The 18,808-nt window shown below is 34.0% G+C and overlaps 1 long non-coding RNA gene across 1 annotated transcript; it reads right to left on the reverse strand.

Annotated features, from left to right (window-relative positions):
* Positions 1–1,022: 1,022 nt before the first annotated feature.
* On the reverse strand, positions 1,023–9,155 carry LOC145684860 (uncharacterized). The gene is made up of 3 exons (XR_014131415.1): positions 9,105–9,155; positions 4,780–4,821; positions 1,023–1,460 (listed from the first exon to the last, which is right to left on the reverse strand). It is a non-coding gene; the product is annotated as an uncharacterized LOC145684860 (long non-coding RNA).
* Positions 9,156–18,808: the final 9,653 nt, after the last annotated feature.

Genomic DNA, 18,808 nt, shown 5'->3' on the forward strand with positions numbered 1-18,808 from the left:
TTTTGACGCTCTGTGGGGGTCCCATATTTACTGTAATTACGCAAGTTCACGGTGTAACTGAAGTGCCACAGTATGTTGAATATACCCACAACAAACGACTGACCTTCACCTTTTCTCCATTTGCATTCAACTCACAGTGTGAGGGCCAATTGAACACAGACCTCCAGAGAAAGCGATAGAACTTCCTTGGTTACCTTTATAGGACGTGGTTCAAGCATCTTTCAGTTTAGGTAGACCAGAAAAGATAACTTAACGTCAGTAAATGCTTCATTCAAGTTTCAGAAACGTAAGTTCTTGTTACTCACTAAGACTTAGAGCACATACTTTTGATACAAAGTTAACGAGTTCATTTAATAAACATCAGTTATAGTGTAGGGAAGTGTTGAGTGATCTTTTTAAACAATGAAATCCTTACTAGGTCATTGACAATCATCAAACCTTTACTCGGAAGAACACTCTATTTCTGTCCATGATCTATAATCTTGGCGTGAATCATCGCTGGTATGTAGATCATGTTCCCCTTAAGGCAATTAAAACTGTGTTTCTATATTGGATTCCTCGTCCTGTAATCTGGGAAAGGGGAGAGAAGAAGGATGGAAGAAGTTATAAGACATGTCTGAGGATCATGTCACCGACATGCTCTTGGATCCCCCAAAACATTTTAGGCAGGATTTACGAGGAAACAAAATAAGACCTTTGTGTTGTACTCTTGAAGGCCAAACAAATGATATCATGACCCCACCACCTTGAGGAGCTCCTTCTCAAAACACATGTGACCTGTTTTTTAATCATGAACTATAAAAGAAATCCAGCAGTAATAGATGGTAAATAAGCATTTTAAAACAACATACATGTATGGTATATGTATGTATCATAAATCCCGAAAGGATTAATGGTAGTAAGGAGAAAGCACAGGATGTCTTAAATATAAATAATTTTATTGAAAAATATATTATGCAAATTTACTGATTATTACACAAAAGTAAGCACATGATAATAATCGTTTCAGTAATTTACATCTTAGTTTATTGATTAATTGCTAGTTTATTACCGTTTCTGAGATATTGTATACTTCTACGGTATAATAATGAACAGAAAGCAGCATATTTTCTACACAGAAGATAAATAGAATATGGTACCTTCTCTTGTCGCAGACTGAACAAGACTATATGATAATTTCTAATAATTTATTTATGAACATTTCCTTGAATTAATCCTTTTGAGTGTCTTGGGGCAAAAGAAAACATCTTTTAGCCGTAGTGGTAAGGTCCAGTCTGCTTAAGAACAAGATTTAATGGATTGCCGCCATCAGCTCTCACGCTTTGAATTCTATAGATTCCCATAGGCTCTCCAAACAGACGCAACGAATATAAGTTATCCAAGGAGGAACCACTTGGTTCTTCCAATAGTCTTGTAGATCTAGTTCTTATTAAATCTTCATACTGCTGCCTTCTGCTTGCCTGGAATAATAATAATAATAAAGATGCATTATTCCATCACATTTCAAATTCGCTATGAGGCACCTCTGTAGAATAACTACAGGATGAGGAATACGCAATGTAAAGTAAAAAATGGTTCACAACCTGTAGCTCTCAAATCGTTGAGGTTAGGACCTATGTTCGTATGAACTTTTTGCTTAGAATCAATCATAATACCATTTCCCAAAATATTGCTCCTTTCTCCAGGGATACCCTGTATGTCAATCTATAGATATAATTGAACTAAATAAAATTATATAAGTCTATGTCAGATTAAAAGCTCATGCGTAGTTTTCGAGAAAAACTAAAGTTTTTCTGATCCTGAAAATTAATGCAGTTCAAGATCCTGACACTGAAGTATACCTTGGTTAACCTCTCCATTATGACTCCACTAAAACGAAATTCTACAGTACGGTTAATTTGATTTAACCCAAAATTTTCATTAACTTATAACTTTGTTTTTCTGTTTAACTTAAGTACAGGGCGAATCCCCAATTTCAAAGGTTTTTATCTGCTAACAGTTGGCGTTTAGGAAAACAGGACAGATACTTACTGAGAGAGCATATCTTGCCTTTAATTACCTGACAGTTACCAACTTACTTAGAGAACCCAACATCAGGAAGAAGCGTCCATTACATTCAATGGCTTGCTCCAATCTCTTCTTTAATTTACAAAAACACGTTCCAGCAATGCATCATTTATGATCGCAACCTCTTCTATAATGGCGTCCATTAACTCTGAAATTGTTGTCAGGCTTCAATGGTTCACATTGTTTTTAAGGTGGCCCCCATAAAAAGTCGGAAACGGATAGGTCGGGGGAACAAGGAGGCCAAAGAATGTCTGGAAAACGTGAGATGATAGTCCTGAATGTTCCTCTGAGAAAGTTGCGATTGTGGCAATCCACTGACTGTAATGGACGACATCTTCCTGATGTATTCCGTTAGTAAGTTTGTAACTGTCAGGTAAGTAATGACAACAAAACAAAATATGTTCTCTTAGCGGGTATCTTTCTTGTTTTCCTGAACGCGTCTTGTTATAGTCGATATAAACCTTTGAAATTAAAGAGTGCACTGCGCGCCACCCTGTATAAGTGAAACAGGTTAGTTAATAGCACATATCGAGCTGAACAAAATTAAGTGCTTCAAGAAAAATCTCTCATGAGAAGATTTCGAAAAAAGTGAGAAAATCCTACTTTTGTAACACTAAAATTATGGTGTTAGTTGCCAATCTTATATAAGCAATTTATACTATTTTATTTGTTAAAAAAAAATTAATTATTTATTTATTTATGTACAGTATAAGTAAAATATGAACCGTAAGTAGCAAATTGTTTCTATTGTTGGTAGTTTTATCCTAACAATGACAAACATATTACTGTAATTTCATTATGTAATAATAGCATTATGTAAAATAACATTAATCTATTGTGAAAGCACTTTTGACAACCTTGAACGATGTTGCCCTAGTTAAAATGTACTTAGTATTATTTTATCAATTTGTCAAAAAGTCAAAGCTGCTTTTATGCACGACTTAGAGTAAATAAATAAATAAAATAAACCTAAAATCCAGTGTGTTTCTTACTTGCGATGACTTACAAAACTTTTTTTTTTTAAAGTAAATATAATAAATCTGAATTGCACTGTATTCCTTATCTGAGATAATTTACAAAACAAAATCTTTATTTTTAAAAAAATAAATAAATAAATGAAATGAAATAAACCTGAAGTCCGCTATTTTCCTTATCGCGATAATTTACTAAACAAAATTATTTTTGTACATGGGAGTTAATTTCCTTATTAAATCATTTGAGTTTCTGAATTGCTTCTAGTATGAATTCCAACTCTTAATATACAACCCTTTTTTGTATTTTAATTATTTTAAGCTATTCTAAACCAAATCCGTGTGAGTTCTTATCACCATGGCTAACCTAATATAGAGGTTAGCTGCGAATATATTGAATAAACAATCGTAGATAGACGACAAGACGACAAGAAGTAGTCCTCTAGCTTGGAGGTTTGGCGTGAGGCTAAAATCCTTATCCTGTTATAAACATTTATAGACGCTACACGGCAGGACTGATAACTTGGCACGACCTCAGCAAAGTAGAAATGCAATCGGATAGTGACCATTAGAAAGACGTAGGTGCAAATGGGAGGACAATATTAAGATGAATCTCGCAGAAACAGGAACATAAAATAGAAACTATATAGAGTTGATAGAGAACAGAAGTCAATGGAACGCTTTTTTGAAGGCGCGGCCTTGAACCTCTGAGTTCCATAGACCATGGAGTTAGTTTATTTTAAGAAAAATTCTTCAAACTTTGAAATTATACTAGAATTAGGAAAGTAAATAAATAGTAAGTAAAAGTAAGCAAATTAAATAAACGAAGTAGTAGTACCGCCTTCTGTTTGGAACAGGCTAGGAACATTCAATATCTGCGTGTAGAGGTAGAAGCTTCAAAATTAATCACAATATTTTTTTTATTTTTGTTTTTGCTTTTAGCTTAACATCCAACTATTATGATAGGAGGATAAGAAAGACTATAATGAACGGAATAGCAGAATGAAGAAAGAAGAGGAAGAACGGAGAACCCTCAGAAAACTCATGCACACGGTGTTCATCTACCACAAAGCCCACTTGGTGCGATTAGGCACTTGTCCAATTGATTTCCTATATAATCAGTTCTATTCTACAGTTTTCTTCGGCTTCTCAGGTTTCCTGATATGCTCATTTCAAGAGGACGTGTGAAACTCAAACCTGTATTAAAATAACGGTAGAACCAGAAAAATCCCTCCTCACCAGGAAATGAACGTGAACCCCGCAATGTAGCAAAAACTCAATTCTATAATAAATAAACATCTGAAAATTACATTGTAAAGGAAAGTAATTGATAATAGACACCCTCTTGTCCTCCCCCCTCCCACAGCTATTGCAGTTGGTAGGAGCATATCCACCACTGGAAATAATAATAATAATAATAATAATAATAATAATAATAATAATAATAATAATAATAATAATAATAATAATAATAATAATAATAATAATAATAATAATAATAATAAGAAAAATCCAACAAATTGTGAAATAATGATTTTTTTCATTTACGTTTTTTTTTAATTCCGAAAAGTTTCAATTAGAATTATTTGATATGGCGCTTTATTAAAGATGGAAAATATTAGATTATATTATACATTCATAAATACAACAGAAATTTTTGGTGCTTAATTTGCTATCTTCAACATAAATTATTCGTGCATAATAATATGGACAAAATTTGCTGGGTTAGGAGGTAACTTACCTGAGACGAGAACACAGCAAAAACTGCAATAATTACGAGAATCTGCAATAGCAAACAGAAATGACAAAATGAGTAATAAACAAATTAAACTAAACTGTGATTGTGTACAACTTATTATTTTAACCAGCACATGGCTTAAAGCCTAATTTTAATTTAGTTTAATATTTATATATTTGATATCGTCAACACTTCTACGAAATAATGTAAGGCAGGGTCTATACAGGGTGTTTCAAAACAACACCGACAACGTTTGGGAGGTGATTGCTGACACCAAGATAAGACGAAAAGTATAGACCAACCTGCGCAGAAATGCTTCCTTTCGGAGTTATAGGCTGCCAAAAACATGAAGAAATGAACTTTAAAGGTCCATAGCTCCAATACTATGGGACCTACCGTAGTCGGGTCAAGACTTCACTTAAGAACTAGTATGTGCTCCATCAAAATATCCATGTTTCGGAATCCTAAGGTACTTCTGCAACAGTTTTTACAGAGGTAGTTCGTGAGTAATTCAAATTATATGCCCTTAGCCAAACTCCCTGTATAAAAATTGTTGCATGAGTACCTTTAAAGTTCAGTTTTTCAAGTTTTCGGCAGCCTATAACTCTGAAAGGAAGCATTTGTGCACCCAAGTTGGTCTATACTTTTTGTCTTATCTTGGTGTCAGGAATCACCTCCCAAATTTTGTCGGTGTTGTTTTGAAACACCCTGTATATTCAGATAATCAGAAAGGCAGAGGAGCTCTGGAGTTCAGTGCTACTCAGTGTAGTGTACTCTAGTGCAGTGGTACAGAACCATATGTCGTGATACACTGGTGTGTCACGCAGTCTCCTAAGGTGTGTCACGAAATTTTAGAATTTAAAAACCATGAAGAATTTAATAATAATTAGTTAAAGTCCTCTAGCTGTAGGAATAATGCTCAGTGCTATAGAACCATTATAAACACTAATATGTTTCATTATTATAATAGATATTATTATTATTATTATTATTATTATTATTATTATTATTATTTATAATAAAAATATCGTGTGTCGCGATGTCCTCGACGTTCAGTAAAATCTGTCGTCTGCCGAAAAAGGTTGAGAACCACTGCTCTAACGGACAGGCATTGGGCTACGATTGTCAGGCGAAATTTATCTGGGATTTGAGTCCCTCTAAAGAACATAGGCGTTCTCAACTGTCCTCGAAATTTCTATGTTCTTGTCCTTGTCGCACTATATTATATAAAGAGCGGTCCTGGGTTCGATTTCCGGTGGGGACACTCGGTCTAAAAGTTATGATGGCTTTTCCAGATCAGCAATTCTGAGCGAGATATTTCCTTAATTTTTCTTTATTCACACCAGGCGAAAGCCGGGATGGTATCTAATATACTCGTCCTAGGCTACTTCCTTCCTTCACACCCCATTCGCCGGATAGTCAGTTCGCGAATGTCATCCCTTATACGTGACCGGCTTAAGGCTATAGATGCAAACAATGCACAGAAATAAGTGGATTATATAAAATATAGTACTAAGCGGATGAATTAAAAGATGATTAAATACAAAAATCTATAGGGTAGCCCAAAAGTAGGTATACAGTCCCGTATTGATCAGCTCACTGTATTTTGTATCATTTCTTATCGTTATTAAACAGGTAGCCTTAGTTTCTTTATTATTTGTTCTTAACGTCATTTTACTTATAATGTCGAGCCTGGAAAAGTCGAAGCAAATAAATTCATAAACTAGAATGTTATACTTGATCAATGCAGGGCGATCTTTTAAACAAAGGGAAAATTGTTAGTGTACTTATTTCTAGTCAGCGAGACAAACACGCTAGTTTTCTCCCTTAGAACTCGCCTTAGAGCCCCACCCACCAACCAAACCAAAACATTCCTCCAAACATTTGCCCGATATTGCGCCCTCCCAATCCGGCGTCCAGGACACAAGCCCCTTTTGCCCCCTGGTAGTTGCGTTACTGCTTCTCGTGCAAGGAATTCCTCGTGAATTTGTGGTCGACTGCCCGTGGTTTTCCCCGTAATTCTCCACTTCCTTCCACTCCAATTTCATCAATCATTTCATAATCATTGACTTTCATTAATATTCATCTTGTTCAGCTTAAAAGACATAACAATTCGACCTTAAATTACAGAGTTAATTCTTCTATGATCAGAAATTGACACTGGCTCTTAAATGCGAAAAGTCTGTAAAACATTTTCATTATATTTAAACACTAATATAAAATTGTTCGTAAAGTAAATTCAACATTTGAGCAAATATTACTTCTTTTTCGCGAATTCTGTGTCTTTTGCTTACCGCTCTTCTGTCAGTATGAAAAGGGATACATGAATTTTGGTTAGCACTATACTGTTATCAGAACTAGTATTACATTGTAGCAAAGCCACTTAAACAACAGAACTGTTCTTTACAATATATTTACGAATCTACTAAAAGATTCTTGTACAGTACCTTCTTATGAACTGTTACTCAAGCTGAGGATATCTTAGTTGAAACAAGGATATCTTAACAAATTATCGCAATCTTTGTTCATGTTTGTGTCTTCTGTGCATCAAAAATTCCATTTTCAGTTTTATTTTCTTGGTAACGCTAGGTTTAGTTGAAGTGGAGGTAGTTTATTTTTATTCTGTGCTTGGAATATACGTATATAATAATAGTGATAACCAGTTGATATCCTTAAGCTATTTCAAACAATTATAACGTTTATCATCACATGTGTTTAAATTATCGTTTTATCAGTCCATTATACGGAATTGTCAAACAAGTTTTCTACAGCTGTTGCTGCAAAGTTAAGTACAGTGACATAGGTTATCCTTTTTACACTGCCAAACTATACCCAAACTTTTAAACTTCCAACAAAAGTCGTAAGTATCGAAAGGTTTATAGAACGACTATGCCCGTCTGTCTGTTTATCTATCTGTCTGTAAACAGAAATCAGAACAAAGACGACAAGTGATATCGAGAACCGGTTCCTTGGAATCGATTTGGGATCCCAAGAATAGGTTATAACTTCGCCGTTAATTCTCTATTCAAATCAAAATAAGTCCAGTCTCATAAATAGTCTCTCTGTACAAATGTTGAAACTTTATCTCAACCAATCAATCAAGAAATTGAGACAATCCATGAGGGAAAAAAACGTCCTGTAGAAGAAGAAATGTTACTTAACTTGCTTCACTTATATACTACGATGAAATGCATAGAAATACATACGGAATAAATTGTGCCATTGTCTTTTCTTTTGAAACTGATGATTCTAACCTGATATTACGTTAAAGCCAGCGTGTATGATAATGTGGAATATACACATTTTCAACTGTTAATGTTATGAGTGTGTGCAGCGAAGCATAAAAGAGCCCAGAGAAATTTATGACGTAGACTGAGAGAAAAGATGGTAAAAGCTCTCAAGCACAGCAACTAGCTTAGCGCGCTTTTGTTTTCGTTCACAATTCTACAGTAGATGGCATGCGAAGTTAACTTCGGTGAGAGTAAATGGAAGTTGTGCGAGTAATACGGGTAACGAGAACCTATTTTGGAACGGCAAATGAAGAAACGTTCAAACAGATGATTAGCAAATCAATATATTCGAAACAATTGCAGGGTACTCACAAAATGGATGCCATGTGATTACTCATATAACTTTGAAAAAATGAAATGGAATCTTTTTGGGTTTTATGCCGTGTGGGCTAAAGGAGACGGTGATAAAAAATAAATGATATAGTGGAATAAAGAAAGTGGGATAACCTAGAGAAAACTCACGCACACGATATTTGTCCACCACAAAGCCCACTTGGAGCGAACTGTGATTGAACCAGGACCCCACGTACCAGAGGTGACGTTCTGCCACTGAGCTCATGTAACTTTCATTTGCTGTGGCTTTCGTTACACGTTACAAGTTGTGGGAAAGGTAATATGAGCCAAATGATACTCATATGTACAACACACACACACACACACACACAACACCGTTTAAATACACTTAAGACGGCTTCTGTGAACAAAAACAGGTAAACCTGTGCCATAAGCTTGTCTGAACATGTCTTAACATTGTTCAAAGACTTCATTAACTTGAATAAATGCGCAATTTAGAGCGCCGAAATCTCAATCACAAAACTTTAGTCTCTCCTGTGTAGCACTTATAACTACTATTTACTCTAGGTAAAGAGGCTAGAATTTGATTTTTGAGAAAACGTTCAGAAATGATGATGTTATCTGTAAAGTACTTACGTAACTTCAGATAACGAAATTAAAACCTGACATTTGCGAACCATTCAGACAAACTAACCAATATACTCACACTTCGTATCTACAATGTAGAACACAAGTATAACTTACCAAGAAAGCCTTCATAGTTGTGCTTTATCGTTTGTATAAATTGGTACGTATGTAGCACTTTGATTATATAATTTTTGTAGTTATTCCTTTTATACACGAGTGTTCTACATGAGTAATTAGTGTAAATAATGGATTTAACATTAAATTAATTTCGTCTGTACCAGATTCCGGTATGACACATACTTTATATGAACGTCAAGGTTAAATAGGATTTAAATATGCACTTTTGCAATAAGTAATTTTGTACATTAATTTTATTTCGTAAAGTATGAGCGTTAGTTATTATGACTAATGAACAATTTGTTTCTTTTACAAGGAAGTAAATTGTGCATTAGCGTAGTGTATTACTCTCTACAAGGTATCATGATTACATACTCAAAGTATGAGCAATGTAAATTTATTTACTCATTAATTTAATAAAATTACAAATTTGAAACCAGTGAGTTTTGTTCCAGATTGTAATAAACATGAATGAATGAGTGGGGGTTTAATGGGGACGTCAGCAACAGGGAGATATGGCCCCGTCACGAGGAAAAATTACAGCTTACTCTTAGAAACGTTATATCTGTATCAGAAAATAATTTTTAGTTTACGCTTATCTTCTTTCTCCTACAATCATCATCATCATGATCATAAGTATTCTGCCCTTATTGGCAGGTCACTTGCCACAACAGAGAAGCTCCCATGCTCCACGGTCTTCCGCTAATCTCTTGGTAAGATTTTCTTGTTTTGATATCGTGCATCAATTGTAGTCCCCTTCGCCCCTTCCCTCTGTTTTCAGCCACTATACTCTCTAGCACGTCTCTCATGATACAATTCCTTCTTACCAATGTCCCAAACAGTTCCTTTTTCTCTTATTCTCTTCTCCCCCACCATTTCTAACGCCCTCTCATTCGTTTTCCACTGGCCCAACTAACAAGGCAGGGTACCCTGGTGTAACACACAGATTTTGACAAGATTGCACAAACATAGAGAACATTGAAAAAGAAGCGACATATATATTTTGTTTTATATCGGCCAACAAGCGCATTGAAAGGGCCAAATAGGGACATAAAAATAGGGTCAAAGTGATATTATGTGGAATATAGCAAAAACGAGAAGACATATCGGAAAAGTTTAAATGTACGAAATACTACCCATAGTCGACGCAAGGCAATGAGGTACAACAAACCTATGCGAAGAAGGAAGAACATCCGGAAATGGACCAATCACCTGTACAACATTGTCATAATGTGTTAAGGATAGGAGTGAAGAGGTTGGCAATAAGCAGGAAGAAACAAGAAACGTTCATTGTTCGTTTCTTCAGTTGTTCTTCTTTTCCCTAATTTCTACCATTTGCATTTATATTTCTTGTAGTGCAGAGTGGTTCCATGGTAGCGTGTTTACCTCTGGCACGAAGGAACCCTGATTCGATTGCAGTCTATGTAAATGTGGTCTGAACAATGTCAACTCCGTGTGTTTCCTTGTTGTTGTGACATATTCTCATTCCGGCATTTTCTTTTTTATAACCATTCATTCAAATTATCTTTTTGTCTCGTTTATCGTAAAATACGTATCGTGGGATGTTTTACTGAAGATTTTTTTTTTAAAAAAAATAGACATTTTCTTCTTTCTAATTTGTTCATATTCCCCTATCTTTTGCTATATGCTCTTTTTTTCTGATTCTCATCGTAGTCCATTGTTCAGTTTCCTGTGCCTATTCTTCTTCCCTACTACTGATTCTGTTTCATATCTCCCCAGTAATTCAAGGTTTTTTGTCCCTCTTGTGATTCCATATTCCATACACTTTCAATAACACAAACACTTTATATTTCCCTGGAGCTATAGATAAAAGGATGGGTCTGGCACCTCTGCTTACCACAAAACAAAAGAGGTTTGCAATCCGCCTATCATTTCGTGTTGTTCGCTAGCATATATTTTAATTACACTCGATCCTAGCTACAAGAGCTAAATGCACGGTTCTGATTTGTTCGATTTATCGGTTTCTCGCCAAGTAGCATACATATAGCACAAATCAAAGGTCAGATGCCCTCGGTCCTCGTAGCCGATCATACTTGCGAGTGGGCTAGTAAGAAAATCGGTTATAGCGTGGGTTCAAACCCGAGCCAAAGAAAGTATTTTTTATTTCTTTTAAATTTTCTTAACACATTTCATCATTAAAATAAAATGAAATTAGTACTCATTTCCCTTTGGATGTAATATATAATGAAAGAATTGTACTTTTTCCACTGTTTACCTAAAACTGTCAAGATTTCTCAATTGACTGATGATAGGTGGTAATGAAAAGTAGGATGGTATAACCCGTAGTAGAATTCTGTGCTCACATATTTAATCTATAATATCCCCAATTATTCAATATATTCAGAATTTTTTGTTCTAATATATTCTAATACTAAGTACGTTAGTAAATGGTAATGGAAATAGTCATAAGTGACAGAATATAAACATGACTGAATTATTAAATACAAAATAATATAATCATATAACAAGTGCGAAATCTAGAAACAATTGTAAAAAAAGACAAGCAGGAGAGGAATATTCGAGTGCTTAACTACTCATTGATATTTCGGCAAAATCAGCGGGACTAAATAGATCGTACATTATCACTGGAGAGAAACCGAATGTTAAAGTGAATGGTTCTAATTGTAGGAAGAAATATCTAATCAAATAAAACCCATCTAACGTAAATTCAGACAGGTAAGAAACTATGAATAATTTTAACCATATGAGAAATTGCGCAGGAGAAACACCAAAGGTGAGAACCGAACAAACATATTTTAGAAAACATGGAGCATACATTTAAAAATCGCATCGGTTATATTATTATTTGCAATTTTTGCAATATCAGCTCATTGTTACGTTTTGTAGTTAAACTTGTCTCTAACTGTATTATTAGGAGCATTACTTCCATTATTCCATCTAATTACAGTACGCGTTGATACTACGATGCTATAGGTGTAGGATAAATTCTGTTTCTTGATTGTTACGTTCTGTTGTGGGTTGTAGTTTCCGTTACACTTGTATCCCTAATGCTTTTTCTATCGTGTCCTTTGTTTAAAAAGGAATAAAAAAATATGCCATGATAATCGTTGTCCAGTTCTTTTGTACATACAAGCCTGAAGGCGGTACTAAGCATTTAAAAAATACACAGGGATGCTGAATGTCAGCCCTATTTGTTTAATATATCCCAGATTATAATGATCTAAACACACACACCAACGGGAAAGGGGGAGGAACAAACAGAAAGAATGATTATGTAAATGAATGTCAAAAATAGAAGTGTATAAATTACGATTGTTTAAAAAGGGGCCCCAACCTACTTCACTGGCCCCGGGCCCCAGTTTGCCTTAAGGGCCCCAGTTTGCCACTGCCTCATATTGTGTGTTATAAATGCATTGACAATTTGAGGTCACCTGGAGGTACCATTCAATATTATTTAATTGAGCTATTTTTCTCATGGGTTACTTTTGATTAATATGAAACAATTTTAAGGCATGGGATACGTAAAAACTCGGGAGTCTAAAAATAAGAACTACCCTAATTTTATATATGTGTTCACTTTACGGGCCGGTTTTACGTGTCGCACCCTGTATATATATATATATATATATATATATATATATATATATATATATATATACATCTGAGAGATGATCAGGTTGCTCCGACCCTTACATAGAAGAAAGTATTCTATGAATGAGTTTTTACATTGTTGTTATTTAGTGGGTCTTTGTATACTTGTATTATGAACTTCAAGCATGAGTAATGTTTCGTCTTAATTTTGCAGGGATTTTACTGAGGGAAGATGTGACAACATGCCAGAATAGAGAAGTCTGAGGTGAGAGCGGTCATCAAATATGTTGTGAAGGAAGAATGGCTGCTATCAAAAATTCATGAGAACATGGTAAATAGACTAGGAAACTCGTCTACACCAAACATATAGAATGATGAAAACAATTTGACATAAATTCTATGTCAAAGTCTCCAATAGTAAGGTTTTCATCTCTTAGTAGAGTGCGTTCTTTAGAAACTAACAGATATATAAAGAAAAACGTCGGGTTTTCTTTCACCACTGAACTTGAAGTGGATGCGAGATTGAAAAAGGTATGCTCTGTCATGAAAGAAAAGCAATGGCATACGGTCTTGTGTTGGAAAATAGCTCATTTTGCTAAGACATTATTATCACAGTATCGCAGTTTACTACCCATTTTTCTCCTACATTCTATTTAATTGACTTTGTGAAGCAAACTGCGGTGCGATAGAGCATAAATTAAACGCTGATATTTACCAGTTAACAATTAAGAAAAATAAAAATAAATAGCAAATATCCATGTATAGATAGAAATACTTTATAAGGCAAGTATTGTTTCGTGTTTTAACTACATTCTTAACAATGGAGGCACAATGGCTCAGAGTCGTGATGTCATCACTAGTAGTAAGTGTTCCTGGTTCGAATCCAGGCCTTATTATTTTGCGGTAGAAAATGTCATGTCCGTCGATTTTTTCATGGTTCTCTCTTTTTCTATCAATTCTTATTCCATTTATATATTCCACAATAATTAATTTCCATCAATTAATAATGCCCTTTAGCTTACAGAAGGTAGTTTTCTAATATTGTGCTCAAATTTGCTCACAAATTTCTAGGTGTTTTGAGAAGAGAATTTGAGTAAGCTTATGTGGATACGAGGAGACACCAACTTCTACTGAAAATATCATTAGAATAACCTAATACAAGCATAGTTATTACTTATCAATTTTTTTTGAGCACATAACACTTTCTTCTTACCATAATTGTAACTTATCACTGAAAAATTATATCACGTCTTATTACGGAAGATATGAAATTTCCATATTTAATTACACATACAACAGTTGTAATTTCTTAGAATGAATAATTTTGAAAGTGCAGAATAATGGATTTTTTATGAGTTCCGACCAATAAATAATTTGTTGAAAGTAATGTTTCTCCTTGAAATTAGAGTAATTATTGTTAATAGAGAAAAAAATAATTTGCTATTAAATCAGAACATTATTGGGTTTAAATCGTCATGGTAATCATGATACTGATTAAAATGTCTATAATAAAGGTTACATTAAATGCTTTTATTCCTACTGATTAAAATTAATCATTATCGTATTTTCTCACGAAGTTAGCTCACTTTTAAAATACTTTCTGGCAAGCATAAAGTCAGGCTGCGTAAAGTACGCTTATTTATTTTAATAGGGGTATTTATCTGGGCTTTATTATGTTAAGTTTGCACGGAAATTAACAACACAGTACTTTTGTTTCTAATTTACTGTAATTTTGTATCCATGGTAAATAGTAAATGAACGACACCGTAAAATATGAGAATTGACCTTGTTAAAACGTTCGGTAAACGACTTTATGTTACTATATTCAGATCTGCTTGTCCTGGGATTGAACTGTGTTAAAATAAAATTTCTGATTGTATGTGATTGTAAACTAAGAAAATGTATGATTAATGAAAATGAATGATTATAAAGGAATTGGTGGAATAAGAATGTGGAAGGAAACAGAAAAACCTCGATAAAAACCCTCGCACACGATGTTGTCCTTCATAAACACATGTGGCCAGAGATAGAACCAGTGTGTCTCCCATCGAAGTGCAGTAAAACGGGATACAGTACGAGTGTACACTATAGGGAAATACATAGTTCATTATGCTATCACGTCAGTGCTTGTTTTTAGATATTTACTCTCAGTATGATTTCTGATATCTTAATTTACTACCGGTACGTCGTACCGGTTCATCCAGATCCAATTCGACAATAGCCTACAGATGAACCAATATACGAATATATATATAGGATTCGAATTTAAGGAAGGAAAATTCATTGTATGGTAAAAAAAATGTGCGTGAAATAGACGGAGCACCATAAAAGTTCAAAATAATCTTCGAAAATAATTGGGATGCTCAAAATATCCCGGTTTAAATGTTCATTACGTGACCAAACGTGATACAAATGTTCTACACAATTTCTTTCTTAATGTTATTTATTTATCATCACCGTTACACCTTTTTCAGTTCTATCTTCGTTTTTTCTCCTGATTTCGCTCTCATGTAAGTGTCTTCACAAACTTAATAAGAATTCTTGTAATAATCTTATGTTAGTAATGTCTTTCCTTTTGTAAGCGAGGTTGAGTAAGCTTTACTTATATATATACTTTAAAGTTGTACAATAGAGGCCATGACTCAACAATTTTCCCCTATAATTGATAAACATTATTTAACTGTGATTAAATACTGAATATTACATTCATTAACGTATGTCTGTCTATTCAGCAATGAATTCTGGGGCCGCGGTGGCTCATCGGTAGAGCGTTCACCATTGGTGCATGGGGTCCGGGGTTCGATCCCAGCCCCCGTCAAGTTAATTTTGTGGTAGACAAACACCGTTTGCGTGGGTTTCTCGGGGTTCTCCCGTTTCCTCCCATTTTCTTCATTCCAAAATTTCATTCATTATTCATCATCACCGTCTCTTTTAGCCTAACCGGCATGATCGTGGGACGTAAAACTCAAAGATTTCATTTCATTTTTTCAGCAATGATTTCTGTAAATTTTAATTCATTGTTTTAAAACTTGGTATGGGATTCTTTTGAGGCTTTATAGGCAAATATATAGGTTACTGTTCAAGTAAATTCAGAACGAAAAATAAATTTATCCTTAAATTGGAAGATCTTGCTTGATATAGACCATGAATCAACAAATTTCCCTATAATTGATAAAAAGTAATTTAACTTCCAACGTCTTAGTAGGCAGTGCACTACAAAAAATAAATAAATCAGTGTTTGAACATGATTTAGTAAATTTTTAAAACAACTTTTGGCCGTTGAGTTGTTTAAAAAGTCCAAAAATACCCTGAAATGTTCTATTAGTAAAATAAATTCTAAAATGGCTCTTAACATTGATTCAAATTGCCATACATTTTAAAAATAAAGTAGTATTGAAACACTTTTGTAACAGATTTTGAGGAGAAAATGAAATTCAAAAAGTGTTCTGCGTATATCCGAAACGAGTTATTTCTGAAAATAGTGTTTCAGTAGGAAGTATTTAAAATTCTTCTTGTCAAACACTGAGAAAAAGGTGATGACACATTTTTGCAAACAATGAGATGATTAAGTATATCAAAGAATAGAATTAGAAGAAAAGAGTTGTAATGAACATATATCGAGAAATGCCTCTTTTAGAGCTATAAACTGCAGGAAATGCGAAATATCACAATAAAGCTTTATGGCTTAAAAATTATGGGACACATCGCAAGTGGTTCAAGGAATTATAGAGGAAATATTATGTGTTCTATCTAACTATTCGCGTTTTACAATGGAACTTATCGCAAGTGGATCAGGGAGTTACAGAGGAAATGTATGTACTCTATCTAAATATTTATGTTTTACAATTGAACTTATCGCAAATAGTTCAAGAAATTACAGAGGAAATATGTGCGCTACCTAAATATTCGTGTTTTACAATGGGACCTATCACAATGGTTCAACGAATTACAGAGGAAATATGTGTTCTATCTAAATATTCATGTTTTACAATGGGACCTATCACAAATGGTTCAAGAAATTACAGAGAAAATATTATGTGCTCTATAAATATTCGTGTTTTACAATGGGACTTATTGCAAATGGTTCCAGGAATTACCGTTTTGGGAATCTTGCCTTCGATTTCTAGTTGGGACTAATGTGTTTCGGTTTGTACGGTAAATTGTAATTCAACCACTCATATAGCCCCTTTGCAGAACGGAATGTTAAATTCCTAGTTAACCAATCAATATGTTTATGTATATTATTCACGCACATTATTTTATAAATGGAACGTTACGAAGCAGTTTTCAACTAGATATAAACTAATGAAACATAAACAAAAATACAAGATATGTGTAATGATTCTTTTTAATATAGAATATACACATTTTTTTGTGGTACTATATCTCGTGAACAATAAGAGTAGAAAATGGAAAAATATAGATAGTATCTTGCAGAAGATTGTTTATTCTTATAATACATTTTCCTGTTAAAGTATTATTATTTTATCCAGTACATAAGTATAGCACATTTAGGACAAAAGTTCGAAAATTCACTCTTACCCTATTGTATGAGATAAGTGTGAATGCAATGGTACAAAATTGAACACCACTGTTAACTACTGATTTACATAGAATATGCCGGTAACTGCGATTTAAAGAAATAAACACATATAATGCTAATGAAATTATGTAAGATATTATCTTCAAAATTTTCATTTTTGGAGACCTCAAAAAGAGGTTAAAATGAGTTTTCGAACAGTTCCGTTTGCATGAAAGTGTTATTAAGTAGAGAATTTTATTTTTATATTTCGTTTCTACTTTCTAATTTTTAGCAAATCAAGACCGGAATTAAAAAAAATACTGTTGCATAAGAATACCATTGTATGAAACGAATTTTCCTCACTTTAACTATGAAATATTCATTTAACATTCAGCACAATATATATATATATATATATATTAAGACCTCGAGTATCAAACATCGCAAACATGTAAATCTCTCTTCTCCATATTGGTATAGTCATCGTGTGCCAAATTGCGCGAAAACCCTCCACTGGATCCAGTTCGTCTTGTGCAGAATCAATAAACTTTTCGACACAAGAAGAAAATAACATTCACACGAGCTCTCATCCTTCTGAATGTCCTTACCAATATATGAGTTTTTGTCTCAGTTTTATTTTCGGATTTTAGTGTTGTCCTCTCCAGATACTAAAGGTTACGGTACGTGTTGATGATTTTCCAACAACCTTCTTTGTTAACAGTTTGTTTCTAACATGTGAGATGCCGTGAATATGATTGATGATTCACTCCTTGAATTCGTGTTTTGTTTAAAGGAAGAAAGTGGGGAAAGTAATGTTATAGAAAGATTGGAGAAAGATGGACCTGAAACAGATATCATAAATGTCATCATTTTAACATTTGATCAATCAAATACTCTTTCAATAGCTGCATTCGGTATTATAATGGTTCTTTACATACACGCTCAGCTAAAGTTGGTGGACATATGAAATAATAAATGGAAGCAGATACTTGAGCAGATATTGAACAAATATTGACACTTGAGGTTTAAGTTAAATTAGAATAACTGATAACTTGTTGTTTATCATTCATCAAGTCCTGTTTTTCGCCTCCCAGCATTTAAGACGAAATCAGAGAAGGAGCTCCCTCAAGATTTACGAAATTATCATCTGGAAAATATTAGGGTTGTAATAGTATGATACATCTCAGAAGGACGAACATTACTATCTTTAATGACTGTTTCTTTTATCCCTGCATTCTTGCACCAGTTGGCAACCATTTCGCAGTCATAACAAAGTGGTTTAGAGTTCACTATCATTTTTAATCCAACAGAAACGTATAATAATATAGCTAATTCCGTTCACTGTCAATAATGTATCTACGTATAATACATATATTATACGCATGAACTAAATTACCTACCTTGTAAATCTTTCCTCCAAGGCACTAAAAACACATTTTCTGCAATAACTTCACATTCACTTTCGTCCCTGCTGGTTACATTATTAAATACTCCTACATACAAGTGCGTTGAATCTGACAATAACTCATCTGAAGTCAGCGTTGCCACATCGGAGAAAATGTCGTATTCAATTTTTGTCCTGGTGTACGCTATTGCCCCAGTTACCCTA

This window comes from Thermobia domestica, chromosome 5 (genome assembly GCF_964235325.1).
Source record: "Thermobia domestica chromosome 5, izTheDome1.hap1.1, whole genome shotgun sequence".
Lineage (NCBI taxonomy): Eukaryota > Metazoa > Arthropoda > Insecta > Zygentoma > Lepismatidae > Thermobia > Thermobia domestica.